This window comes from Triturus cristatus, chromosome 1_1 (genome assembly GCF_964204655.1).
Source record: "Triturus cristatus chromosome 1_1, aTriCri1.1, whole genome shotgun sequence".
NCBI lineage: Eukaryota > Metazoa > Chordata > Amphibia > Caudata > Salamandridae > Triturus > Triturus cristatus.
The window spans coordinates 3,462,791-3,490,313 of record NC_140579.1 but is presented as its reverse complement, the minus strand read 5'-3'; the positions used below and the strand labels follow the sequence as shown (position 1 = coordinate 3,490,313).

General features: G+C 47.1%; 1 protein-coding gene across 3 annotated transcripts in view; it reads left to right on the top strand.

Annotated features, from left to right (window-relative positions):
• Nucleotides 1–27,523, top strand: part of LOC146869054 (uncharacterized) — a 121,984-nt gene that overhangs the window by 9,270 nt on the left and 85,191 nt on the right. The window lies entirely within an intron of this gene.

Below are 27,523 nucleotides of genomic sequence, written 5' to 3'. Positions count from 1 at the left end.
GGTCTACAGACAAATTGGTCATTTAAAAAAATAATGGTTTTCATTCAAATCTTTTTTTACATTTTTTGACCAAAAACTGGCCAACACATGTTTCACGACATCAAGGTCTCTTCATCAGGGCCATACAATGGGCTACAAAGTAACAGTTAATGTCAAAACAGACAGTGATCATAAGACAAGAAAAAGGTCATGAATGAGATAAATAAACAAAACAATCATTACATCAGAATCCCTTGTGAATATCTTCTGGATAAAATATAATTGTAAAATCAACGACCCAACGGGTTTGTGCACATAAACAAAGATATGCAAAGGATCGACCCATAGGTACCAATCAAAAAAAAAAACATACTGTAGTATTGAAACTATTGTTATCAATCTAGTGGACACAGTCACCTCCTTTTCAGTGATTCCTTTGGGATGAGATAGCTATAGTTTTACTATAACATTTATCAGTGGAACATTTACCATAGAAGTACGTGACAGGATATGACGACAGAAACTCAGTAGGAGTGGATGGAGGTTGGCGGGGGATAGCTCAGGGATAAAATAATACCTAGGGGGAAACTGGCATCATAAATGAGTTCAGAAAGGCCTGGTACAGGCACAGAGAGTTTGAGTAAGCAAAGATAAAGTTGCATACCACGTAGAGTCTGTGTTTTCAAAGAACGCAAGGAGTGGGCAGGCTGAAATGGCTTCTCTTCAAATGTAATTTGTGCGTAGTTTTGCAAATGCCCTCTATTCCTCCAAGGCTGTGGAAGCTATTACTTCATGTTACTGCAATGTCAAACAATACAAGAAATACTTTTCTTGAAAAAAAATATAAGTGGTGCAATACAATTTCACACGGGAACAGAGCAGATCTTTTTTTAATCAACCTCTACATCTTTCTCCACCCTCCCACCCAGAAAACGGAATGGCGTGTGCGCTCAGACAATGTCTGAATTCCTTCCATTCATATGACCAGAAATCTGGGATACTGTGTGCAGTCTGTAAATACGGCCCTGAGGAATACGTTACAGTAGTCAAAGTATGCTGCTTGCGAGGCAGGATGGGGTTTCTTAATCGGTTCAGTCTGTTTGTGAGCGGTACTAAAATTACATTGCGCTTCCCAGCATGCCTTGTGTCGCTGGTGGAGTAAGCCGCCCCCAGGTTTGTTTCTGGTTTACATCTGGTTATAGAGTTTGTTAATAGCAGCTATGTTGGTGAAATTAGAAAAATAATTGGACATTATCAACCATCTACAGATGTAAAACAAGTGAGAAGGGACGGCCAGACGTGAGGCCAACGGTTGCACATGCCCCACACATTCTCTTTTTGTGCACACAGCATTTGAAACAAGCATTTGCAATGCAATAGGTCTCGCATTCACACGATTTTGAGCTATTGGCATTGTAAATGACAATGCCTTCTAGTTATGTTTTGGGTTTTAAAACCTAAATACAAGGCATTGTTATTTACAATACAATACAATACAGGATGACGTGATGTAAAAAGGACTTCCATCTCCAGCCCAAAAAATGGATACTAAAATAAAAAATAAATGTTGACTTTATACACTAAGACAAGGGGACTGTATACTCTACATAGTGGTGGTTTGTCCGTTAATATTTCTGAGGAACCCTAGAGTCCCCAAACCTGCAACAATCACATGGCAGACCCTAACAGAGGTACAACGCGATTACACTTAACCATGAGCAACCTGGGAGAGGAGCCAGGGCTCTGGTTGGATAGCGGGAATAAATGAGTAGAAGGGAAGGAGTGGAATTTCCACCTAAGGTTTTAGGGGGTGTATCCTGTACTGCCCATCACAGGTCCCCCCTACCGATAGCCCCACACCTATAAAACAGATTCCCCGTTCAGAACAAAAAGATGGGAGGAAAAGAGATTAATAAGGAGATTGGATGTAATGGAGAGCTACTCAATCAGTCGGGGTTTGTCAAAAAGGGAGATAAACTTATATCAATCTTTCTAATCAGGGGTGTCCGTGAAGAACAAATTATATGGGGTTTGGGTGCTGCCAACTTGATCATTTCATGCCAGTCCCTTAATTAAACAATCGATTCAGAAATTTATTTTATTTTTTTAACTTCCGAACTGCCACAAGGTGGTAGTTTAGACTCGAGGCAGCAGCAGAAATACACTTCTGTAGAATAACCTGTTTCAGACAAGTGGATTGCTGAGAAATTTACACAGTGCGCTGGTTTATATGTAAAGGAACACACGTGCACCTCCCCAGTGGAGCGTCTATCCCTAAAGCCAAGATGGGATAATGTATTGTTATGAACGACCTGGCACTTAAACTGTATAAATCTACAAAAGGTGCTTTAAAAAACACCTGAAGAAATACTAGTGTCTGCTTTGTGCATGCTAAGAAACAGAGGCCTTGAACTAAAGAAGGGTCAGCAATGCAACGAGGCAGTTGAGCGGCGTGTACAGCCCAGTGTAACTAGCAACCCCCAGAGGCGGCGGTGATCGGTTGGGGCCCTCAAAGGCATTCTCCGTGGAGAAGTCATTGCAGCGGCAGTCTCCCGGCTGTGAAGACAGCGCAGCTCGGGTAGAACTAGGGAATAAAGGCGCGTGTCTCGGCTCAGAGCGTGACCCGCTGAGGGTCAGGGAGGGTGTGGCGCGTGAGTCACCGGCGGGTCAGCTTGTGCACGCGGGAGGGGACGAAAGGCTCATGAGGGTGCTGTGATGACTTCATTTCACCGTGGTGTTTTCGAATCCACGGCCCCTGGTGTGCACGTTCGGTGCTGGCAGATAGCGCCCACATGACCGCTCGCTTTCTTCAGGGAACTCAACTCCTGGGAGACAAAGTACAGTCAGTGAACGAGGGTGGCGATAGAAGCCTAGATGGTGAAGAGAGGACTGCTAGATCAGCATGAGGGGAGAATTTAGTCTGATGGGAACGGAATGCACGTAAAGGTGAAGACAGGGGAAGTTTTGGCGAGATGGAATGGGATTAAAGATAACGGAAGAATTGGGTTTAGATAAGTGACCGACCGGTGGGATGGAAGTGGACAAAGAAAAGGAAAGAAAAGCACAGGGGAGAGCAATAGATGTGAAACGAGACGAAGGGGAGCCACGGCAGATGGAAGTGAAGGGGCTACAGGAGGAGGAATGGAAGTAAACAGATGGTTAGAGATGGTCATTGGGGGAGGCATTGAAGTAAAGAAAGAGGATGCACAGGTAAGAAACAGAAGTACACGTAATTACATATAAATAGAGATGGGTGGAACGGAAGTAAAGAGAGAAAGGGGGCAAAAGATCCGGCAGGATGGAAAGATAAAGCAGAGGCAAACACCCAATGAAAGCAGTCAAAGGATGAGGCTCAATGGATAAAAAATAAACAAAGCAAACGACCTTAGGAGCAAGGGACAGGTATTTAGATTGGGCGAGCCCGAGAACCCCTAACAAGCATCCGACCGCAGGCAGCAAAAGCAGAGTCAGAGAGTCAGAAAAAACTTTATTTCGGCTGTCAGCCATAAACGTTCATAAATCACAATGATACAAGAACAATAAATATAAAAGGATAATACAGAATTAAAAATGTAAATATAAGGACATACGAGCAAGCACATAAACCCACACGAAAAAAAAAAAGGCACTATATTTAGGATGGGTAGTATCTCAGGATTTACCTTATTGTGGTAGTAATCGTTTTCTGATTGCCAAATTCTTATTCTCAATGTGGTTAATCACCGTGACAAATAAGGGAGAAGGGTCGTACTTCAAAAACCTAAACAGGTCTCTATAGTTCCTAGCCCCCGTGTTTTTGCAAGCTGGATAGTCCATTTTCAACGGGGGGTTGTATAGGCTGGACAGAAAAATATGACATGGGCCTCTGATTCTTCGTGAACACCACACCCAGGGCAGGACTGTCTACTAAAACCAGCCCACTTGTTTGTTTTCGAAAAGAGGGGAAGAGAGCCATGCCTAAATTGTATATATAATTTCTTGGCAATAACCGGGTGGATCAAATCTAGTGCAGGCTCAAAACAATAGCCATTTTTTACCTCGAGAAATACCGAGGACAAGTTAGGGCTATTCGCTGATCGAAAGACCTGAGTCAGATTGTGTTCCTCCAGGGTTTTTGCCAGAGACTTTTTTGAAAGAAAAGGGCACAACTCCTCAGGTGTGAGCCAAAGATCTTCTCTCCCTATTCCCCTCAGCGATTTTTTTACAAATGCTAGCCAGGGAATGGCGCCTGCCTTTGGGATCAACAAAATAGATTTAAGTTCCTCCCGAAAATTAACAAGTTCGGGAGTACTCCATAGTCGGCGCCAATACATTACCGGTCTTGAGGCGACCAAATCCGCAATGGGTTGTATGCCCAGGTCCATCCTGAGCGGCTGCATAGGAGTGCTCATAGGAAGTGCCAATAATTGTCTAAAAAATTGGTTTTCTGACTTAGTTAAAATCTGTACTGTGTTGTGGCCCCATAGTTCAGCGCCATAGGCCACCACCCCCCTCGCCTGGGCTTTGTATACCTCCACCAGTGGGCTAATCAACTTTAATGGGCTATTTTTGTGCATCTTTATAATTCCCCCAGTTATTTGTGCAAATTTTAGATTTACTTTTGAGATCTGGGGCCCCCAATTCATTTTGTTATTGAGTGTCAAGCCCAAATAATCAAAGATGTTCACCCGTTCTAGGTGCAGACCATCTAGTTTTGGCGTGGGGCGGTTTATAGTGTCTGCATGCAGGACCATATATTTGGTCTTGTTCACATTGATAACTAAGTTCCTTTTCCTGCAGAATGAAGCGAATCCATCCAGGATTCTTTCCATCCCCATGGGAGTCCTGGACAGAAGCAGGGTATCATCTGCAAACATTAATGCAGGTATTTTCCTGCCCGCCCACCTAGGTGCGTCTGTCTCTTAGGGCCAAAATATCCTCAACCAACCCATTTAAGAAAAGAGAGAAAAGGGTTGGAGCTAGTACGCAACCCTGCCTCACTCCCTTCTCTACTCCGAATGGGAGCGTAAGTTCTCCATTTAGTCCGAACCTCACTCTAGCAAAGGTATCTTTATGTAGTCGCTCTAATAGGTTGCATAGGTAAAGAGGGACTCCCATCCCTTTTAACAGCTCCCACAACTGACGGCGATCCACCATATCGAAGGCAGACTTTAAATCTACAAACGTGAGATAAAGGCTGCCCCCTTCTAAAATAATGGATTTCCAGTGAATCATCTGTAACCTAAACAGTTGGTCCACTGTTGACATTTTGGCTCTAAAGCCCACCTGCAGAGGGGTTAGAATGTTAGAATCACCCATCCAAGTTTGCAATCTCCCTAAAAGAAGACGCGCAAAAATCTTCTGGGCGACATCGATTAGGCTGATCGGCCTATAGTTTGCCGGATCAAGGGGCGAGCCCTTTTTGTGAATTGGTATGATCTCGGCACCCGCCCATGTTAGTGGTAGCGGCATTCCAGCTAAAATTGCATTAAAAAGACCATATAGATAGGGCACCCAGATGTCCGGCTCGCTCTTAAATAGATCACCTGGGATCCTATCTAGGCCTGGAGCTTTATTTGGGAGGACTTTACTAAGTGGCATTTTAACTTCGTTAAACGTGCAGTTTTGAGCCATCCCCTGAATATGTGGTTTAAAAACGTTAGGGAGGGAGGGAGGATGATTTACTGCTAGTGTCTTGGAGGCGTATAGATCTTCAAAATGACCACGCCATATTTCTTCCCCAATATTAGGTTGGACTGCTTGCTGGGATCTTGACGACCCGGTTTTAACCAGATTCCAAAATGACCTTGAATCCCTGTTCTTCAATGCAGAGGAGATCTCCCCCCATCTGCTTATTTCCCATTCTTTTTTTGCTTCTTCAGTCATTTTCTTAAAATATGCCCTCGCTTCCTTAATTAGTGGCTTATTGCCATTTTTGAGAGTTGTCAAAAGCATTGACTTGGCTTCCCTGCAGGATTGATTATACCAAGTATTATTCCCCCGCACGGGTGCCGATTGTCTCCTGGTTACCCGATAGAAGTGGGTCTCAAGGATACCACAGAGTTCTAAATGGGTTGATCCTATCAGATCCTGGTCTAGATGGCCCTCTGTCGAGGCAACTTCACCCAAAAACTTCTCCAGAAGGGGATAGATCTCAGTATACATAGCACTAAGATCCCTTTGAGATTGGGCGATCTTCTCCCATCTGACTCTTCGTCCACCACAGGCTGTAACCAGGGGAGCTAAGGTAGTTAAATCATTAGCGGGATAAAGGCAGCTAGTAAAACCCTCCATAGTTACAGCGATGGGATTGTGGTCACTTTCACATCATTTCTTTACTTGAAAGTCCAAAATCCTAGGCCACAGTCCCATACTAAGCATTATGTAATCAACAATGGAGGTTTGCCCATTTCTTTCAAAAGTAGAATTACCTGGGTTATCTGCAGGGAACCTTCCATTACATGCCCTTAGCGAAAAGGTGAATGTGATCGAAGTTAGTTGGAGGACCAAGGGTGTCCAAGCCTTCGTAGAATAGGTATTAGTCGGGGGGATAGCCCACGCTTGATCCTCTTCCTGGGATACTGGGCTAATCAGCCCGTTCAGGGGTTCATAGTGACAGTTAAAAACACCGCCAATTATAAGATGGTCTACGTTGGTGGATGTGGTCAAAAATGTCTCTAAGCTGGTAAGAGTACAAGACACTTGGCCATAATTCACTGGACGGGAATAGATGTTAATCAGGCTCAACTCCTGGTTATCCCGAAAGGACATGGCTAGGCACATGATGTCAAACGAATCAGTCGTGATTTTCCTGATTACGCATCCCAAATGAGTTCGCACCCAGATGGTCAACCCTCCTGATGGCCTCCCCCTTTTAGACCTCACTGCCGATTCCCAGTAGGTGGCATACCCTAGGCGATGATGGGGCTTCAATGCCCATGTTTCCTGAAATAGACAAAGGTCATGTTCGTCGATAAATTCCCCCCAGTCGGAAGAGTCTAACAGGCGGGATAATCCCGCCACATTCCATGATAGGATTTTAACCCCTCTACCTGATTGGTAGAGTGATTGACAAGATCTAAGCAATGGGGGATAGATGTGTTCCCAAGGGAAATACTTGGAATTTCCCTAATATTATCGATTAGCCCTAATTTAGTGGGAAGCTCTGAAGGCATCAGATTGGTGGGAGGAATAACGGGGTGGGTCACAATTAACTTTGAGAGGGATGACTCTTCTAGCTTCACCTTAGTTTGCTGGATTATCCCTTGGGAGTAGGGAGATACATACCGACTCACCCTAGCATTCGTCTCTACCTGCATTGGGAGATTGAGCCCGGAGTCAAAGTCAGGCATCAGTCAATCAACACAATCCAACAGGCTGAACCAATTGTGACATGGAATGTTGAAAGGTATGACGTGTGAGTCTTCCTCTGGGATTCCGCTGTGGCCATAGCGTATTCCCACTCTTTCCCTGTGTGAGTTTGATTAAACCATCCTATGGTTAAATACTCCCAACGGGTAGAAGTGTGATAGAGAAAAAGTTTGGATTCCATCAGCCAATCTGGCCCTCCCCCCCCCTTCCCCCACATATTTCACCACCCTTTTATCCCTAAAATTTACAACAATACAATCTCCCCTTATGGATTTCACACCCCGACCTACCCAAGACACTCTACGCACCATCAAAATTTCCCCATTTAAATTGGGTGGTAGAGGTCTATTTTCATTCAGCCAGTGGATTACCTTATACTTCAAGGACAGGAATGGTTCGGCTCTATCGGGGGGGAGCTCAGGAACACCTGTTAGGACCACGACATATGGGCTACAGTCGGGGGGGAGATCAATTCTTTGTAGGTTCCTAGAGCTTGGGGAAATATTTGAACTGGGGTTTACTGAGGGAGAGGGTATAGGTTGGGGTGGGGGGCCGGTCAGACGGCCAGTATCGCCTGTGGCTTGAACCTGTTGAGAGAGGAGAGGAAGAGCAATCCTCCCTTCATTGTTGGATGGTGTATCCCTTTCTATTAAGAGTGGGTTACTATGAGGAGAATAATCAGCACCCGGCTCACTTGAACTGTTAGTGGGTGGTATAGCTAGTTGGTGGCATAATACCTTCTGGGCTGGGTGAGCAGTTACCACTGGATTAGACTGAATGGTGTCAGCTATCGATGCTATTTTGCTTTCTAGCAAGGATAGACGCTTAATTAAGGGAGATAGACTCCCATCAATTAAGGATGCCATTTTTTCCCAGAAAGCATCCTGAGTCAAGCCCCGTAGGTTTTCCTCACCTATAGATATAGAAATGGGGGGCACTACAGGGTCCCGGATAGGGGCTCTAGGTGGATCGATTTCCTTTATAGGGATGTTAGGGTCTGAATTAGAACCTATCATACTTTTTTGTTTTTTCTTAGAGGGACATCTCATGAGGGCCCCTTCGCGTTTCTTCCCTTTTGTAACTGGTGGCTTCACCCCAGGACATTTACTTCTTACACTCCGGTCTGACATGGACCTTGTTGTAGCACAGTTAAAAATAGAAGCTGGGGAAAGGGGTTCAGCCGATGATGCGTTGACCTCTGGAAACCTTGTGGCAGAAGGATTAGATAAAATAAGGCCAGCAGAGGAAGCTGACTCTGTTATCAATAACTCATCTAGTGAACCATCAGGTTGCAAGGACTCAGATTTATCAGGGGAGGGAGCGGACATGATGCCGCCCAATGAAGAGCGTTTCCCTAATAGGGGGTCCAGGGATAATCTACGTTCAGTGGCCGCAATCTCATAAGCCAGAACGTTGCTTGCACGGGTAATAAAATTATCCAAAGTCCCCGCAACAGAACACCCCTTGGGAGCCAACCTCAATAGTCCAGTGGCCATAATATTTTTACCTTAAGAAGTGCTGACCAGGAGGAATGGCCAGCCCAGCCTCGAACGGCCTCAAACGGCCCGCTCTTAGCACGGTCTTCGCCCCGGGCTTCGTCCCGCACGCGTCCCGCTAACGCGAAGGGAAGGAGTGGTTTTAAAATAGGGGGATTAGGGTGGGCGGGAAGAGGCCCCAGCTGCGCCGGAGGTGGAGATGCGCAGGGAAAGCTGGTCCTCGCAGTCCCACTAAACAGTACAATGCAGAACGAAGTCTCACCCCACGAGAATCAGGCTGGTTTGAAACAGAGCGCCAGTGTTCACAGGCAGAGAGGGCTACTTATAGCAGCGAGTGGCTCCCGCGAAGCGGGGGCCGCGAGTCGTGTCCACGCTGGTGTAGGAGGGGGGCGGGAAGAGGCCCCAGCTGCGCCGGAGGTGGAGATGCGCAGGGAAACCTGGTCCTCGCAGTCCCACCAAACAGTACAATGCAGAACGAAGTCTCACCCCACGGGAATCAGGCTGGTTTGAAACAGAGTGCCCAAAAGCACACAACAGCCCCAGGAAATGTTTACAACTAGGAATGCATTAGAGTCGCCGCCTGTCGCTTTCACAACAGATTTGTCTCACTGACATGGCGGCCCTTGCATCAAAGGATAATAATAGTAGATTCTACGCCCCTCCTTCCGTGAATACAAAAGAGCTTTCGGTGTCTAAGAGGCTTAATCCCTGGTCCCTGTCATCAGAGGTGAAACTGGGTGCATAAGCCAAAATCCCCTGCTTGGTGACCTCAGTCAGCCCAGTGCAGACACAATACCTCCCAACCTGCTATTAGCACTGTTGGAGTGTCAGAGGATCAGAACCAACACATTTTCATTCCCCAGGGGCCCTGCAAAGGAAGAGCTTCGTTACCACACACATCTTTTTCCCAAAGCCAGGACGCCCTGAATACTACTAGGTGACGCGAAAAGTGCAAATTCCAGGATCTTCCCTCCAATCCCGCCTCACTAGATGCCACGAGGCCCAACACAAAACAGGAAGCACCTTGAAGCGATGTACAACAGTCATTACAATCTTCACCACACCCACATCTCGCACACAATATCAGACGTGCGGGGTGAGGGTGGGAGCTGGTGGGGGTTGACTAATCACCAAAGACCGTGAAACACCAAAAAATGAAGATGGAGTATGTTCCGGCAACTTCACCCCTCACTCATCTTGCGCCCAATGCCATGAGGGTCAATACTGAACGTAACACCAAACAACAAGAAGAATGCAGCAAGAGCCACGCATTCACCAGTATATTCCAATCTGAACAGAGCCTTCTGTGGCATACTGAAGGGACCGCCGATCCAGGTTCTTAGAATACGACGAGCTGTCGGACAACCTGAAGCCAGTTTATGAACTGGTTTGTGTATGATACACAATGTTTCAAAGTGTTATCTTTCGTTCATAGGAAGCCAACGTTGTGATCCGATGGCAGGGGTGATGCGATCTTTATGACCCTATCTGCAAATGAACCTTGCGGTTTGGGTTTGTATAATTCTAATCTGCCTTTCATTTATTTTGTTTTAAAACGATAACCGCAACAGTTTGAGCCCATGCCTAAAGACAAATCTACAGTCCAGTTTAAAAAATAAGCGCTTGCCATTGCGGGAAGGCAGTCGCTTGTTTTTATTTGCATCGCGCTTTCACTTTAAGTGAAAGCACGATGCAAAAATAAACACGCGTGAAAACAGATGGGCCCCTAAAGATAAGAAATTGCTTCACGACAGCAGCAAAACAGACCATCCTGTCCGGATGGGCCGGGCGAAAAGGGGGAAAAAGCGGCAACAAAAAAAAAATATATCCAATGACAGGCCACTTTTTAGCATAAACGGTGATGTCAGCCAATGACAATGAGGGGCAGGGCTTCGAGCCCCCGTCTGAAATCTCCTCTCTAACTATATGTCTTGCCGAGCGACAGTGCATGCACGCTGCAATGCTGCACGAGACCTAAAAATAAGTTCGGAAGAAAATTAAGGCGTGCTATAATAAAAGCTTTCTGCGCTGCCAAAGGAACAAGCATTGAAAATGCAATAGGTCTCGCCTTTGATTAAGTTACAGCCATTTGCTTTGCTAATGGCATTGTATAGCAAAGCAAATGGTTTTAACTTAATGAAAGGCGAGACCTATTGCATTTTTAATGCTTGTTTCATATATTCCACCAACATCTCAGATATTACTTCCTTTTTTGAGTTTTAATGCTGTCTAAATGCTAATGACCCACTACAGTATTTTCTCTTTACCCTCAAACCCCGATGCAAACTAAAACTTGACTGTCTCACGCCACCAGGTACTAGATGAATCTCGGTTCCTTAATGCTTAACTCCTGTAAAACTGAAATCCAATATTTTCCTGCCTTATTAGACCACATCACACTTTCTTCCTCTTTTGACACACCTCAGTGAGGAATTTTACTGTGCAGTTGAATCCCAGCATTCAGTAAGGGGGCCTATCTCCACAGCAGCCAGGTTCCACCTTCTCAGTACCCCATACTAAGAAAATCCACAGCCAAGAGGCTACACAATTGTCATAGCCTCCTCTTCGGCCTCCTCCAATATGCAACCACCAGGTGCCTCGTCATGATCCTCAGGTATACCCTAGACATCTTTCCCAAACTACCATTGGCCACCTCTGACACCAATCAGGATGGCTGCCTGTAAAAACACCTATTACAGTACAGATACTCGCATTAGTATTCAAAGTCATCCATGGCAAACATCTCTTTATCTCTCTTTTTGAACTAATTAAATACCACTCTCAACTCCACCCTGGTCCCTACACTCATTCAACCTCCACATCCAAACTGTACAAAAACCTACAAGTATCCCAGTTAGGCCTGCACCTTCCCCCAGAAGTTCAAATCCTTCGAGCTGCTTTGATCTCTATTCATGAATGCTTCCTTCACAAGGTGCTGGGTATTGTGCGAAACGGCAAGAAAAAACATATTCTCACACTTGAGATTCCAAAGAAATCTCAACTCGCCTCCTCCAGTGCATTGTAAATATGTATTTTCTCTAAAATTATATAATTGTAGATCATGAACTGATATCTCCATCCCCCAAACTAAACCACTAATTGCAATCAAATTTGCTTTCCGCAACCATGCCCCTTTATAGATCTGTTCTTGTGTACCTTTGTGATTGTGCATACAGCACATGTGAGAAATGCTTTCTAACCTCAATAAATACAATACAATTGAAAATGAGAGGGTTATAAGTCCCTCCAGTGCATGTCCCACCATGGACTACATTGCAGTAGAAACTGCTCTTGTGGAGCAGTGTATACATAACTGGAGTTAGACCCAGGGCCAAGGTACCATTTTCAAGAGACTCGAGTGTACCATTTACTTCTGCCACCCCAGCTCTGCCTGCTGGTTAAACGAACAGACTTCATTTCCAAGGACTGTCACTCCGGAGGCTTGAAATTTTATTATTAATGTTACCTAGTAAAAAAAAAAAAAGAGAAAAGCAGAAATCTCTTGCTCGCACTCATCCGTCTCGTCTGCCATGTCACTCTGTGTGGCCTTTGGACATCCGCTGCTGGAGTTCCCTTTACCGCCTACACTCATCACACGCTCATCTGCATGTCAGAAGCCATCTTTAAATCTCTTGTTAATGCATCCACACTTAAAGCCCAAAATCCCGATGGCTCCTATTTGATATGCTCTGTTTCACACTAATCAAACTCGTTTTTGGTGGCAAAAAATTTGCCAAAGTTATCCACATTTTCAATTCAATTGACTTACCTTTGCAGGAATACCATCCAGTTTTTGTCTCTTTGTTTTTTTTTTTTTGTTGCCACCCACATTCGACCAGATGTCGCTCAAGGTCTTTTAAGCACCCAATTTTGTACGTAATAGTTCAGTAAGCACCCTCGCAATACAGGCGTTGCTACAAGAATTATGAAGCTGCAGTGTTTTCCACCTAATTATGGATTTACCACACTTTACACTTAATCCACCATCTGCTGATTGATTTACAAGTGTGAACCAAAAATGGCCCCTAGCTCAGACAGAACAAAAGCTACTGAAAAGTGGCACTCCATTTGTAAAGGTTAATCGGTCATATTTCAGGTGCTATTTGCTGTATTCTGGTTTTAAGTTGGTACTAATTAGGTGAAACTTATGCCCAGGCAGTGTTTGTCTGTGTTACAATGGCAAAATAGTGAATAATTTTGTCACACAGTGTGCACTATGCTCCAAAATGTTATTTTCTTGCCATATACCTTAGTCAGCCATGCTGCATAATGCGGTTGTCCTTAGCACATAATTCCAGCACCGAGAGCCACTGCTCCCCAGTAGGGATCCTGCATTCCTTTGGGACTAGGATCAAGCCGTGCTGCGTGGGATTCTAGGAAAAGCAGGAGTATGCTTGAGAAATGGTCACCGTATGCAGCGTGCACTGATGGGACATGTGACATGGTTCCGCTTTATAACTTCAATCCATGCTTTTGGACACACTTTGCACTTCACCCCAGTGAGAGAATGTAACACCAACTGTGTATTTCCCATTTCACTTTCACTGCCATATCTTCGGATTTTTCTTTTGTGGGTGGAGTAGACGCGGGTGTCAAAAGTATTTAGAGCACAAAGGAGATGGTACTTGTACAAGCCAATTAAGATGTTCTTGTAGATTTGATAAATGATTTGCACACTATGCATCTAGATAGAATTTGTTTTCATTGTGAGTGATTATCCTAAAAATGTGGCATGTTTCTGGACCTCCTGTGCCGACATTGATTACTTCTGGTGTAGTGTAATCCGTGTTATCACCTACTCATTTACCCACTATTGGGCTTCAGAGCCATCCGGTGACGTCCAGCATTGTTACCAGAACTGGGTACTAAGGATTTGTGCTGTTAAAACAAACTTGAGACATACTGTAAGGGATCCTGAATTATGTAACAGTTGAAAACAATTTTCACAGTGCATTCACGTTTGAAACTACTTAACAGGAAGCATAACCACCTTTTCCAAGATGGCAGCCAAACAACCATGGATACACTCCGCTCCCTGTCCACAGTTTTCTAAACAATTCATGAGTGAAACCTCTTCTCTCTCCGTGTCTGCCTCTGTTTCTCTTCCTCACCCCTCTGTCTCTGGCTTAAGCTTCATAACCTCCTTCGGAACAGTTTCTTTACACTGTTTAGTAATGTGTACGACTGTACTTGTTGACCCACCAAAAAGTAAAAATCAGTTAGGTTTTCAGTACACCCAAATTTAATACGTATGATGAATTACAAAGAATGAATGCACTTCACTGTAAATTATTTATATATTTGTGATTCTCAAAATCCAGCTGAGTTGTCATGTTCAGTAGTTTTTACAAATACAGCTTTGATTTTCTTCTATTTAAATACCAACTGTTGAATCCCACTCTAAATCCCAGAAATGTAATCACTACAGAGGCATTATTGCATAATTCACATGATTTAAGTGCACACGTCATGGTGCTTGAATACAGTTTGCTCAAAGAAAAAGTGCTGATTTTTGCTCATGTCAACTTACGAGTTTTTCTCAGGCCCGAGACGTTGGAAAGTGTAATGCCTCACACTCCTCCTTCATTGATCCTCTTTCCAGGGCCGTCCGCCATTTTGACTCCGACTACTCCTAACTGTTGCCATAAAGCTGTATATTTGGTGGCATGACTCTGCCTCTTCAAGTCGACGCCTTCTCGGCCTGCTGTCCATTTTTGACAGAATGGCCCACTCTCGGCGAGATAATATACGAGGCAGTCCCGTATTCATGAGACCATTCAGCATCCCGAGGACAGAATATAAAAGGCTAGGCTTGTGCAAGAGATTAAACAAGAGAGCTCTGCACATACACCCCTCAAGTCTCAGACAGCAGTGTTTGAGGAAGGTAAGAGGAGGGAGACGGCACTGACCTTTTTGAGCCCGGCCGGTGCCCCACAGCAAGGCGGCCAGCAGCATCGGGCAGGCTCGGACAGCCATCCCCGCTATGCTCGCCCCAGCGGCAGCAGCCTGCTGTCCGCATGCATGGCGGGCGCTGGGCTTTGTTGTGGTCGCGGCTGCCGGTGCCTCCCTACCCTCTACCGCCGCTTCCGGGCTGGAGGGGGAAGAGTCTGTGTTCAGGGAACCAAGCATTCAGTAGCCCCCGGGGCTGTGAGGACACTTCTCTCTGCTCAAAGTTGTGCCGTGCTGCGCCCCCGCATGCCTCGCCTGCCTCGGCCCCTCTCCTCGGCTTCCTGCTCCTCCTTCAGCCGCCGCTCGGGCCACTTTCAATCTCGGTCAACAACTTCTGCTTCCCCCTGATCTCCCCCATCCTTGTAACATCTCCCACTCGGACGGCTGAGCGAGTCTCCCCTGTAAAAGGTTTCTTATCTTTATAGGGCCATGTGTTTGGCCCCATAAAGATAAGAAACCTTTTACGCCAGCAGGAAGTCGGACGAGCCAGTCCAACTGGGACGGCTCTAAAAGAGAAAAGTGTACGTCACTGGAAGCTCTTTTCCAATGGCTGCCCACCGTTTAGCATAAACGGTTACGCCAGCCAATGGAAAAGAGGGGCGGGGCTTAAACCCCGCTAGTGAAAGCTACCCATAATCATTAAATCTCGCCAGCGAGACTGCGCATGTCTGCGCAGCCTACGCCGGGCGAGACCTAAAAAGTACTATTAATAGAGTTAAAAAAACACTCCTGTGCCATATACCTTGCCATAGCTGCCAAGGTTTCAGATTGCCCTGTGTGACGTTTTCATAATTTCTATGTGATTAAGAGTGATATTTGAACGAGAATGAGTGACACTTTTCATGAGCAAAATGAAGCAATGGAGATGAGGGAGATGTATAAATATCACAAATTACATCTATTTGCACAATGAGACACTATACAAGCTTCTTGGTGCATCCCTGTGTTGGAGGAGGTGAAATGTCTGGCAGGCATTTACTGCACTGTGAGAGGTGGACATCGGTGAAGTTTGAATGGGAGCTTCTGAAGGCAGTGAAAGGCCCGTTGGCAGCGCTACTGTGCCCACTCCAACTGAGCGAGACAAGGAGGTGGAAAGACATGGATTGAGTGACACTAATACACAGACACAGTAACAGACACTGAGATTTATAGAGATAGACACATGGGCTTAAAGACATGGGTAGACTTCCGCTACAACTTTATGCAGACACGGGGTAGAAAGGCACCGGGCACTCGCACCAAAACGTAGGGAGACATTAATGGGGCATACAGGAAAGAGTGAATTGGCACTGACAATTAATTACAAACAATGCAAAGATAGAAACTGAAACTTTGAGAAACTTAGAGAGACTGAAAACGGAATAAAAGGCTTAAATAATTAATGTGACCTTGTGGGGGTTGTGAAAAGTGACAACATGATGCCAAAATCAACTGCATGGCTATTTATTGCACAGGACCAGTAACACATTTTTTAATCATCATGCAGCACTCTCGAGGCTAATGTTTACCCAAAGTCACTAGTTAATTATGCTACAAAAAATGACATTGTTTACTAGACACACAACCAAGCACTTCACAAAGTTAGAGAATCGCAAATCTTAAAGCAGTCAGATTCATTGCTTAACTGGCTGGAAAGCGGACTTCAAACTGTCTAGCTCCCTGGAATGGTTCAGGGCAGTCACTGGAGCGTCTAATCAGCAGCCCCTGCTCTCTGCCCTGTCTCGAGTCTCGACCCCTCCTCGGGGCCCGACTTTGTCCATTATTCGGAGGCCTGGTCTGTACTACCTGTCACGGTGCAGCGCTGCACCCAGGGTCTCCATGCGCCTCCCGGGACAGCTTCTCTGCCGCATCGGGGTTTCTAGTTTTAGACGCTTGGCCATAGCTGACCCCCTGGCAACGGCTGGGCTCAGCACTGGCCCCCCCATCATTGAGCGAGGAGGGCGATGCATATAAAATAGGCCTCCTGTCCCAGGCGTTGTGACTGCGAACCCGGGCAGCGGGCTTCGGTGCACCTCAGACAGCTTTCCAGGCTGACGGGGCAGGAAGGGGAGGCTAACGGCGCAATGGGGTTGAATGAGGAGCGGACAGCTTTATTTCCGGTTTCTACCAAGATAGGAACCCATAATGTAACAGCACAGCACCAGCAGGAGCGGCTGCCTGCGCTGTTTGAAACTTTAAGTTGCGCGCTGCAGGTCACGTGACTATCCCTCCTCGGGGGCAGAAGTAATTGCGCAAAATCAGACTGACTCTCATGACGTCCGTGCTGAATGCCGTGGTGTAACATTGTAGACAAACCTCGCTCAGCTGAGTCAGACCCCCAGCTCCAAGCAGCAGATCGCAGTTTCCACTAGCTTGCTAATTCGGTAACACAGTGGTGCTAAATGCTAATTAAAGCGCTCCGCTTGACAGTTGAGGAGGCGCTTTAAATGGGTGACATCGCATTTTAATGCCGTGATGCGGACCACCTCACTGAAATGCGGTGTGTGACACTTGGCAGGGCTGCCTTGCTTGCCGACTGCTCCTCCTCCTGCATTGCTGCTCCTGGCCTCTGCTGCTGCGCAGTGGGGGCGGGTAGAGGGAGGGGTGTGATGCGGTCCACCTCACTGAAATGCGGTGTGAGACACTTGGCAGGGCTGCCTTGCTTGCCGGCTGCTCCTCCTCCTGCATTGCTGCTCCTGGCCTCTGCTGCTGCGCAGTGGGGGCGGGTAGAGGGAGGGGTGTCGTGTGAGTCCGGGACGGTGCAATGCTGGTAGGCATAGAGGGCTGCTGTATGAAAGTGAAAGTGCGGTATGGCGCACTGTTATAAAATAAGAAATGGATGGTTTTGACTGCCTTTTTACATAATAAGTGCGGTCTGCGCGCTACAATGAAAGTGAAAGGGCGCATGGCGCGCTGAATGTTGCAGGAAAGCATGTCGGGCCTGCAGTACGAGAAATTAATTAAAGAAAAGAGTGCTTACAGGCTAAAATAAACGTACTGTGTAACAGCCGAAGTAAAAGAGCAAGTCCTCATGGGAGGTTACAAATGAAGACAGGTCGGTACCCAGGAGGGGCTAACAAGCCTATTAACCATTCAGAAGCCAGTATTTACGAAGGACAATGACACAAGCCACAGAAAAATATGGATGGAGATTGGGCGTGGCTTCAAGTCCATACCCTAATACAGCATGGCTTTCAGAGCAGCCCATGCGCTGCCTAGGCTCGACCTAAAAAGAGAAAGGCAGCCACTGGGCTGGGACAGTAGTAAATTAGGGCATACTTTGGACACGAAGGGCATGCTTGGCTGGTGGGGGTAGAGGCTGCCCGAGAAGAGGTAGTACTGACCAACCGTGTGCTGCGAACAGCCAAAGGCCAAAGTGCGGCCGGGCATTGGCTGGTTTTGAAGGGTTGGGCGCAGAACATTCCTGTCCATACATTAAGCTAATAATATTAGCCAGTTAGATGTGGTTTCTATGATATCAAGGCCTGAGTAAGTTGCTACTCTGCTATTGCCAACTCTATTAATTCTGCTTACCAGGCTTTTCCTTCGGGCCTTAGACCTCACCCACTGTATTGCAATCCGCCTCCTCGTCAATCAATCAATCAATCAATCAATCAAAGCATTTGTATAGCGCGCTACTCACCCGGAGGGTCTCAAGGCGCTTGGGGAGGGGGGGGTCCCCTACTGCTCGAACAGCCAGGTCTTGAGTTGCTTCCTGAAGGCGAGGTGGTCTTGGGTCAGGCGGAGGTGGGTGGGGAGGGAGTTCCACGTCTTGGCGGCCAGGTAGGAGAAGGATCTTCCTCCCGTTGTGGCTCTTCGGATGCGGGGGACGGCGGCGAGGGCGTGGCTGGTCGATCGAAGCTGGCGGGTGGGAGTGTAGAAGTTCAGGCGGTCGTTGAGGTATCTTGGGCCTTGGTTGTGGAGAGCTTTGTGTGCGTGGGTGAGGAGTCGGAACATGATTCTCTTGTTGACGGGGAGCCAGTGCAGGTTTCTCAGGTGTGCGGAGATGTGGCTGTGTCGGGGAATGTCCAGGATGAGTCGTGCTGAGGCGTTCTGAATGCGCTGGAGTATTTTCTGGAGTTTTGCAGTGGTTCCGGCGTAGAGGGAGTTGCCGTAGTCCAGACGGCTGGTGACGAGGGCCTGGGTGACCGTCTTCCTGGTTTCGGTGGGGATCCACCGGAAGATCATACGTAGCATGCGTAGGATGTTGAAGCATGACGAGGAGACGGCGTTGACTTGTCTGGTCATGGAGAGGGAGGAGTCCAGGATGAAGCCCAGGTTGCGTGCGTGGTCTGTTAGTTTGGGTGCGCTGCCCAGTGCAGGGGGCCACCAGGAGTCGTCCCAGGCGGAGGGCGATGATCCCAGGATGAGGACTTCCGTCTTATCTGAGTTCAGTTTCAGGCGGCTGTTCATCATCCACTCGGCTACGTCTTTCATCCCTTCGTGTAGGCTGGTTCTGGCGGTGGCGGGGTCGTTGGTGAGGGAGAGGATCAGCTGGGTGTCGTCGGCGTAGGAGATGATGTTGAGGTTGTGTTGGCGTGCGATGGCCGCGAGGGGTTCATGTAGATGTTGAACAGCGTGGGGCTGAGTGATGATCCCTGTGGTACGCCGCAGATGACTTCGGTGGCTTCTGATCTGAACGGGGGGAGGCGGACTCTCTGTGTCCTTCCGGCGAGGAAGGAGATGATCCATTCCAGTGCCTTCTCCTGGATTCCGATGTTGTTGAGGCGCTGCACTAGGGTGCGGTAGCAGACCATGTCGAACGCCGCAGAGAGGTCCAGGAGCATGAGGGCCGTTGTTTCCCCGTTGTCGAGCAGGGTGCGGATGTCGTCGGTGGCTGCGATGAGGGCGGCCTCGGTACTGTGGTTGGCCCGTAAGCCGTACTGCGAGTGGTCGAGGGATCCATTCGTCTCGAGGAAGGCGGCCAGCTGTCTGTTGACTGTCTTCTCGATGACTTTGGCAGGAAACGGGAGGAGCGAGATGGGGCGGTAGTTTTTGAGGTCGGTGGGGTCTGCTGATGGTTTCTTCAGTAGGGCGCTGAGTTCGGCGTGCTTCCAGCTCTCTGGGAAGGTTGCGGTGTCGAAGGAGGCGTTGATGATGTCCCGTAGATGGGGTGCGATGATGGAGTCGGCCTTGTTGAAGACGTGGTGAGGGCAGGGGTCGGTTGGTGATCCGGAGTGGATGGAGTTCATCGTGCGGATGGTGTCTTCGGTGTTGATCGGGGTCCAGGCGCGGAGGGTGGTGGTGGGGGGCGTTGGTGCGGTCGTAGGGTGCGTCGGCTGTGTGCTGAAGCTGTTGTGTATGTCTGCGATCTTGCTGTGGAAGAACGAGGCGAGCGAGTTGCAGAGGTCTTGCGATGGGGTGATGTCGTTGTTTCCGGCGCTGGGGTTGGAGAGCTCTTTGACGATGTTGAAGAGTTCCTTGCTGTTGTGGGCGTTGTTGTCCAGTCGTTCCTTGAATGCGGTTTTCTTTGTGGCGTGGATCAGTTGGTGGTGTTTTCGAGTGGCGAGCTTGAGGGTGGTCATGTTGTCTGGTGTCGGGTCTCTGCGCCAGGCTTTCTCGAGGGCTCGGCAGTTCTTCTTGGAGCTCTTGAGTTCGTCGGTGAACCAGGATGCTTTCATGCTGCCGGGTCTGCTGGGAGGGGTCCTCAGTGGAGCGAGGTCGTCTGCGCAGTTGCTGATCCACCTCGTGAGGTTGTTGGCGGCTTGGTTGGGGTTTGCTGAGCTGGCGGGAGGGTTCTGGCTCAGGGATGCGGCGAGCTGGTCGGCTGTGATCTTGTTCCAGCTTCTGCGGGGAACCTGTTGCTGGTGGTGGTGGAGCGTGGTCCTTCTGAAGCTGAAGTGGACGCAGCTGTGGTCCGTCCAGTGGAGTCCGGTGGTGTGGCTGAAGGAGATGTCCTTGCTGGAGGAGAAGACGGGGTCAAGCGTGTGGCCGGCGTAGTGGGTGGGGGTGGTCACCAGTTGCTTGAGTCCGAGGTTGGCGAGGTTGTCCAGCAGGGTGGTGGTGTTGCGGTCGTTGTTGTTCTCCAGGTGGAAGTTGAGGTCCCCGAGGAGGATGTAGTCAGCGAAGGGGAGGGCGTGCGGGCTGATGAAGTCGGCGATGTCTTCGCTGAATTGTGTGCGTGGTCCCGGGGGTCTGTAGATGAGGGTGCCTCTGAGGGTGGTCTTGGGGTCGGTGTGGATCTGGAAGTGCAGGTGTTCGGCGGCTGTGAGGGTGTCGTCGGAGTTGGTCGTGATGCGGATGGTGTTCTTGTGGACGATGGCGATGCCTCCTCCCGTCTGGTTGACGCGGTCCCTCCGGGTGATCTTGTATCCGTCCGGGATGGCGATGGCGATGTCGGGCGCTGAGGAGGCATTCATCCATGTTTCCGTGAGGAAGGCGACGTCTGGAGATGTCGAGTCGAGGAGGTTCTAGAGCTCCACAGCGTGTCTGTGGACGGAGCGGGTGTTGAGCAGGATGCACTTGAGGTGGTTGCTGCTGGGGGTCGGCTTGGCGGGTGCGGTGCAGGTCCGGATGCAGGAGAACTTGCAGGATTGGCAGGTGAAGGGTCCGTGGGTGCGTCCAGGGGTGGCTCGGTGGCAGCTGGGGACTCGGCCGGTGTTGAGTTCGTAGAGGGAGGCGGCGTCGTAGGTCCTGCGGGTGGGCTGGCATCTGCGGGGGCCAGGGGGTCTGGCGCTGGGCGCGGTCCAGGCGCGGATGGGCGCAGACGGGCTTACCTATGGCGCACCTTCGGTGCACATACGGCGCTCCCGCTGCGCGCGTCCACTGCGCGGTCGCTCAGGGGGCGTCATAAATAAGGAGCCGGGTGGGAGGGGCAGCTGGGTGGCGGGAGCGGGGCGGAAAATGGGAATACAGGGGGGCGGGGCCGCAGGGAGGCAGCGGCGGGAAAGAACAGCGAGCGAAGGACGGGTGAATCAGGTGCGGGAAGAACAGCGAGCGAAGGACGGGGGAATCAGGAGGCGGCAAAAGGCAGGCAAGGCTGGCGGCAAGCGGCAAGGAGAGTGGGGTGACCAAGCCTTGGGAAGGCCAAGCGTCAACATCATACTGAGCGCCAAAATTCAGGTTTTCATTATGGAGCATTTCCTTTTGGCATCACACCCAACAGGCACATTTTGATAGAGAAGGATGCTTGCATCTGCTGCAAACTGCGGGCCTGGTGGGGTATTTCTTAGTCAATTTATTTGGCCTCAGGTAGGTTCAATGTAAATGGAGAAAACACACTCGCTAAAATGTTGCCTTCACTCGTTCACATGATGTGAGGAACTATGTGTTTTTGCAGTGCCCCCCCAATTGTGACCTCCTAGATGCTGATTTTCCGACTGAGTTTGCCCTGGGCTATGCTAACCAGACCCAGGGCCAGTACTCTGATTAAAAAGGTATATAGTAATTAGGTATAATTACAGTTGGCAATGACAGACTCCTCTAAATCCCTAGTATATAATAGGGCAAGAGGGATTCAAACTACCTATAAGTCCCTAGTATATAATAGGGCTGGGAGGTTTAGAGGCCCAGTTTACTTCCTGCACTGGAGTGTGCACTGTTGTTTCGCCTGCTGTCACTTTTAAAGGCAGCCCTGCTTTGCAGACTGTCTTTAAAAGTAAATTGTATGCAAATTTGACTTTGGAATTAAAGGTACTTCCAAAGTGCTAATCTACCTTATTTTTACATAAGTCACTCCTAAGGTCTCCCCTAGGTGCCCCAAGGGTGGGGTGCCATGCAGTTATATGCAGGGACATTATAAAAGGTGTTTTATATGCCATAGTGAGTGAAAAACGAACAATTTCCCTTTTCCCTATTGTAGGCACTTCGCTTCATAGGCTAATATTGAAATATTTTATTTTAGTATATATAACGATAGAAAAATATCATTCAAGGATTCAAAAAATTGGTAATGATAAATCCAAGGAGTTGCCACTGTTGAATTTACCATAAATAATGGGGAAGAAATGTTATTGGGCTTCCTTTTTTGTGAGCCCAAATCCAGTCTTCTAACAGCCTCTCCTGATTAGTCAGACTTAACAGGCTTAGCCAAGCCGCTTTGATGAGGGGATAGTGGCCTGCGTGAGCAAAGGTTATCTGGTGTGGAGAGCTCTGCAGCTGCAAGGAACAGGTCACAAGGGGGAGTATCAAACTGGACTTCAAAGACAGCAGGACAGCAAGGAATGCCTCCCTGCCAGGTGGCAGGCCTAGGAATGGAATTTGCAGAAGGTCTGCCGGGGGATTGTTAATGGAAATGAGCCACACAGGGCTCGAAAAATCCACTCGTCCAGTGTCAATAGTGAGCCAGATTAAATCGGGACAAGCTATCTTTAGGGCCTACTCGCCCATTCTGGCGAGCTGACAAAAGGTGTTCCACTTGCTCACAAAGTAAATGACCAATAAAAATGCCTTTAAAATCTGTTATCTTGTCACATTTTTCCTCTTCCTGTCTCTCTACATTTACTTTAATTTCTGTCACTGAAGTTAGAGGATTTTGTAAAGTGACCTGCGTGACAGTCAGGATGAGACCCGTTCACGGGTCAACTACATTACAGTTAGGTTGAGTAGTGTATTCAAGTTACTAGACATGCAGGTGTAGTAAAATGTTTGATTTTTTTGAGCCCTGCCACATGAGTAGGTTGGTTTAGCTATGTTTTACTCTGCTGGAGAAGAATCCTTCATCTTGGATTTTAAAGTGCAGTGCTTTGTGGTACAAGAATATGCCACACTTTGGAGGAGCTGTCATGCTTTTGGGTGGCACCCTGCACCTGATTGGACAATGGTGCCCCTCCCCCCTCGCTTGGTGCCCCAGAGCATTGAATAAATATGTGAGGGCCATATTTGGTGTTATTTTAAAGATACAAATATTTCTTATTTTTATAACATGGTGTGGAATGTTTATTGTGTGTTGTCTAACGTATTTAATGTATTGGTGTTTTTAAATGCCTTACACGCCTGTTTACTAAGTTAAGCCTCCCTGCTCATTGCCAGCTACCAGGGGTTGAGCTATGGGCTAGCTTACTGAGACCTTGACTGAAACTAACATTGCATTGGTAGCCTTATTCATAGTGGTAGGTTCATACGTACCCCTACTAATAATCCACCTTCCAACACATGCCCTCATCCATTCTGCCACAGTCGGTTCATCTGAACAGTCAGCAATCCACTGGTCCGTAGCTTGGTCATGCCACCTTTATCTATCACTAAGGCCGCATGTAGATGTGTTATTCAGCTCTGCCAAGTACTATGCATCAGGGTACTTGGCAGGTGTCTGCATCATCTCGCCAGTCCCATTACCTGTTGTATGACTGCATGTTCCTGTTATTTATATGGGGACAAAATCCAAATCCCTCGGGCAGTGTGTGCTAATGCATTCTGATGCAGTTGAGAGTAAATAGAGTTCCTCTTGTGAATGGGAGCATTTATGCCCCGAACACGAACCAGATGCATGTTTTCGAGTCTCTGGCCCTGCAGTTGTCACGAGACATGCCAATTGCAATGGTGCTTGGAGGAGATTATAATTGTGTGGAAATGTGACCCTGGCTAGGTCAGTTCCCCCTCTTATTGGCTAACCAGTAGTAAAATTAACTCTAGACTATCGAGGATGGGCAATAAACTGAGATTTGGCTGACGTCTGGAGACTAAGGTATATTCCTCTTATAAACCAGTTTATGATCTACATGTCCAACTGGATAGACTGATGTGCTTCCCGGAATTAGTGAGATCATATACATACAGTATTCTACCAGCACATTAATGGACCGCGGGCCCTTCATTTTCAGAGTTGTGTGGAGATGACAGCTAGCACCAATTCTTTCATGGAGGCTCTCGCCCTTACATTTACACAAACATATGTTTAGAGATCCCTTGGGCAATGCAGGTGGGAAATATTTTTGAATCAATCATGGCACAACACACCGCATTAACTTAGAGTGGGATGTCTTTAAGGTTGTGGTACGGGGCTTTTGCATCAGTCAAACAATAGGAGTGCAAAAGTCCTTAAAAAACAAATTGAGCAAACTGGAAGGCAGCATCCATGCGCTGGAAATGGCTTTCCAGTAGACCCCTTGATCAAACCCATATTAGGAAAATGAGAAACATGCAACTGTGGTGGCACAGTTAAGGGCCCTGAATGATCAAGAACACTTGGACTCCACACATGCAGAGAGTGGCAGAGCAGAAACTGCTGGCCTGGTTGTTATAACCTGAAGGGAGGAGCTAGCTGCTCAGTGACTGAGATTAATAGATCACTAGGTGACGTCGTGTTCTGTCAGTGTGACATGCACATGGTCTTTATTCAACATTATTGAGAACTGTGTGACAAACAACCCCCGGTTCCTGAGGAGGAAATGGAGACATTTCTGGATAGGGTAACATTTTCACAGTTAGCGGTTGAAGAGTGTGAGACATTAGGTGGGCCAGTAATGGAGTCTGAAATTAAAGAAGCCATCAAGGAACTTGCGAGGGGTATAATGCTGAGGATGTATGGGCTACTGGAGGAATTCTATCAGACATATGTGGTCTCCTCGGCATCCTGTTTGGCCGCCATTTATTCTGGGTCATAGAAATGGGGTTCCTAGCTAGACACTACTAGAGAGGCTCTGATTGTCTCCATCTCCAAGCCCAGAGTAATGTATTTGCAGTAGCCTTATCCCCTCTTCATGAGGAACTTGTATTACAAAATCATCAGCAAATATTTGATGTCACCCACCTCAGGCTTGTATTGGAGACAGGCTGTTGGTGCAAATGTCTAAGAGCAGAAGAATGCCTTCTTTTTTAAAAGTTACAAACACAAAGTACCTTGTCTGAAATTATTTACACACAAATTGGTTCGATGTGATCAAGAAAAGTAATTAGCATGACCACTTCTTCATTGCGTTATATTCATTTTACAATTTATAGGTTCATTTTACAAGACAAATAATAACCATTGGATGACATAACCATTAGTTAAATATATAAACTTCAGTGGCCCACATCTCATTCATGAGTGCCTAAAACCAACAGAAAACAATGTGAAACATTACCTAGTTTGAAAATCAGTTTAAAATGTACTAGTTCACAACTCTGTTACAGAAGGAGTTGCATTTATTTCCCTCAATTACCAATACTCCTGAACTAAATATAAAACATCAGGGGTTAGTACACCTTATTATTTTGGCCAATATGAGGCCCCAAATCAGTCCCACAGGTTGCCTCTCCAAGGTAATCACTTCCATATCATCCAAATGCTTGGCAGTCGACGCAATTCAACCTCTGTTGTTTTAGGGTCTCCTCAGGCTAGAGAACTAGGTACAACTTACTAAAAGTGGCCTTGTTTAGAGTGTAGTGATATATTTGACTTTACCAGTAGAGAGGATTTTTACCATTCCAGAGTTAATAAACATGACAGATCTACTCCCACTCAATCTAGAAATTAAGTGAACTAAGGCATCCCCAATATTTTCCTATGAGAGGGATGGGCCTCACTGTACTGAAAAACAAAATTAAGTGTTTTTCACTACCAGGACACACAAAACTTAAACGTACATGTCCTGCCTTTTGGTTACACAGCACCCTTCCCTATGGGCTACCTGGGACCAACCAGAGAAATGTCTTAAATGTAATAAAAGGGGAGTGCAACTCTTAGCAAGGGTTTTTAAAGGCCAAGTTGACATGGCAGTGTAAACTGCACACACAGGCCTGAGACATGTTTAAAGGACTACTTAACTGGGAGGCACAATCAATGCTGTAGGCGGTCCACTAGTAGCATTTAATTTACAGGCCCTGTGCACAGGTAGTTCACTCTACTAGACCATGTTTATGGGAGTAAGCACAAGCACTTTAGCACTGGTACAACCGTGATCTGGTACAGGTAGGATCTATATTCCATGGTACAACCGTGATCTGGTACAGGTAGGATCTTTATTCCATGTTACAATCTCGATCTGGTACAGGTAAGATCTTTATTCTATGGTACAGTCGTATTCTGGTACAGGTATGTTCTTTATTCCATGTTACAATCACACTCCGGTACAGGTGGGTTCTTTATTCCAAGTTACAATCACAGGTTGGTAGAAGTCATTTTTTTATTTCACGCTACAATCACAATCATGTACAGGTAGGTTCTTTACTCCATTTTACAATGACAGTCTGGTACAGATCTGTTCTTTATTCCATGATTCAATCACAATCTGATACAGGTAGGTCCCATGTTACAATCGCAATCTGGTACATGTGAGTTCTTTATCCCATGTTACAATCAGACTCTGGTACAGGTAGGTTCTTTATTCTATGTTAAAATCACACTCCGGTACCGGTGTCGGTTCTTTATTCCATGTCCCAATCACAGTCTTGTACATATGGGTTCTTAATTCCATGTTACAATCACAGTCTGATACAGGCAGGCTCCTTATTCCATGTTACAATCACAGGCTTGTACAAGTGTTGTTTTTATTCCATGTTACCATCACACTCTGGCACAGGTAGGTTCTTTGTTCCATGTTAAAATCACAATCTGGTACAAGTCAGTAATTCATTCCATGGTACAATCATAATCTGGTACAGGTGGGTTCCTTATTCCATGTTACAATTACAATCTGGTACATGTGGGTTCTTTATCCCATGTTACAATCAGACTCTGGTACAGGTAGGTTCTTTATTCTATGTTAAAATCACACTCCGGTCGCTTCAGAGTAACTTGCTGCAGGTGCAACACACCATACAATAATACCTTCTGGGTGAAGCAAAGGAGATCTGGGAAGCATTGCAACACAGAATATATCAGTGGGGGGACAAGTCAAGTAAAATGC